The sequence below is a fragment of the Oryzias melastigma genome, linkage group LG19, assembly GCF_002922805.2.
Source record: "Oryzias melastigma strain HK-1 linkage group LG19, ASM292280v2, whole genome shotgun sequence".
Taxonomy (NCBI): domain Eukaryota; kingdom Metazoa; phylum Chordata; class Actinopteri; order Beloniformes; family Adrianichthyidae; genus Oryzias; species Oryzias melastigma.
Window position 1 is genome coordinate 18,111,669 of NC_050530.1, and position 2,311 is coordinate 18,113,979.

The following is a 2,311-nucleotide window of genomic DNA, read 5'->3' on the forward strand; positions in this document are numbered from 1 at the left end:
TATAAAGCTTACTAGTTAACTAGTGACCAAAATATTGTATTATTTTACTGGTGACATTCATTATTTTAACTAGTGAGACATTTGTAGATTCGTATTAGTTAATTAGTGAGAGAGAAAATGTACTAATTAACTAGTGTAGTACTAAAAGCCAACTGGTTGACGAGTGACAGCAAAGATGTGAACTACTAATGTTTTCAATTGTGAACTAGTTTACTAGTGGGCACAATTTATACTCACTAGTTAACTAATGGAAATCCTAAAAGGCCACTAGTCAACTTGTTAAAAGCACATTTTCAACAACTTCACTATTAAGGCTCCTGTAAAGCTTACTAGTTAACTAGTGCGACCAAAATGTCATACTAATTCACTTATAACATTGAGAATGTTAACTAGTTGACTAGTGGGACATTTGGAATTTTTCAAGTTAACTAGTGAGAGACAAAACTGCACTAGTTGTTTGCTTAAAATACCTCAAGTTTTATTACTAATATGGGGAGTGATTTGATTTTGCAAATCAGATTTTTCTTGCAAAAGGAAAAGTGCAAAAAGCCAACTAGTTTAACCTTTAACACCTGATCCGGTGACACTTAGCCACAAAATGTTTAACCTACTGTAACAGTAAATCAAAGAACACAAACACTGGAGCTTTGGGGTGAAGGGTTAACTTGTGAGCCCAATATTTTCTTACTAGTTCACTAGTGCATTCCTTTAAAAGTCACTAGTAAACTAGTGCACATTTTAAATCATTACTAGCTACCTAGTTCACATTTTTTGCTGTCACTGGTTAACTAGTTGTTCTTTTGGTGTTACTTTTTAGGCCTAAAACAGCTTATCAAGGATATTGAATAAATGACAGAGAGGCTTGCCATAGTTACGAGCCTCAGAGGAACTGCAAGACTCTGAGATTCATCTACACCTGTACGACCTCCACAGACATGGACAGCCCAAAAACCTGCATCACCTGTACAGGTGTATGAGGCTAAGACATTATTATGATCAGGAAACCCGGATACTGAGGTAAGGTTACCCCTAACCGGAGGAGTTTCTTAAGTTTCTGGAGTTTTCCATCATTCATTCATGCAGAGAAAGTCTGTCTGTGAGCCTGTTTAGAAAACGAGCTTTCATCTGCTTCCTGAAAATTACATATTTAGATCCATTTCTAGTTGATATTTTCCCTTGGTTTTTATTCAGATGTATTTTATGTAAAGTTACTTCGTGCTTCTTACCAGCCCTGCAGCGGACATGAACACAAACAATACGAGAATCAAACATTCATCATCCTTCAGGCTAAAACTCGCTGAGTGCGGTTGGATGCTCCCTGTCCTGTCTGGTGTTTTCAGCTTTTCCATTCAACCACCAGATGGAGATGAACTTTCACTCTGAGTGACCCGGTCTAACCTGTGAACCTGTGTGAGCGCCGTGCCCTACATCCCCCCTCACACGTCCGGCTCTCACATATTTGTTCAGGAAGGACTCTGCACTCTGTTTTCTCCTCAGGAAAGTCATTCAGCACCATTCAGACTGGAATTCCACACAGCTCAAAGTAGGACACGTGACTTTATGTGTCAATAAGTCAGAGAGGACGCTGTGACATGTGGCGCTGAAGTGAACACGGCTGCCGGGCCGTTTCTTCTTCTCTGACACTGATTTGAGCGGACAAATCCAGTTTATTCCTCATTTACTTCAGCCCACTGCCCCCCTGCATGTGAAGGGAAAGAACGCCCCTCTTCCCATCCTCAATTATGAATACATGGGTCTCCAAAGGAAGGTGAGGCTGTCCTGCTGGGAAAATAAAACACGCTTTATTTTAGGATATGGTCCATGTGTTTAGGAGCCTGCTGAGGTAAAAAAATACTTATAAGACATTTTCATTTTCTTTTCTTTAGTTTTTTTGGAGAAAGATTTACCAGCAGATCTAAATAGCTTATTGTGAAATATCCACAGTATTTTTGATGCTAAATATTACCATTACAAACAGATGCATTCAACAATAGGATATATTTTTCCTAAAATAAAAAGAAAAAGAGGAAGTTCCTGTGTTTTTTGTTTGCTTAAAATACCCCAAGTTTTATTATAATCTGGGGACTAAAATAATTTCTCATCTTGATAAATATATATTTAAAAATAAAGATAATAAATGACTTTCTATGGAGCTTAGATCGTAATAAGACACATTTACACTTATGCGTGTGAAAATTAAAGTTTCTTAAAAAATGGAATAACACATAAAATGTATGTATATATTTTTTTGCAAATAATAAAAGTGTTGCAAGTAACCTTTTATTATAGGTGTTTTAATCCTGGAGAACCC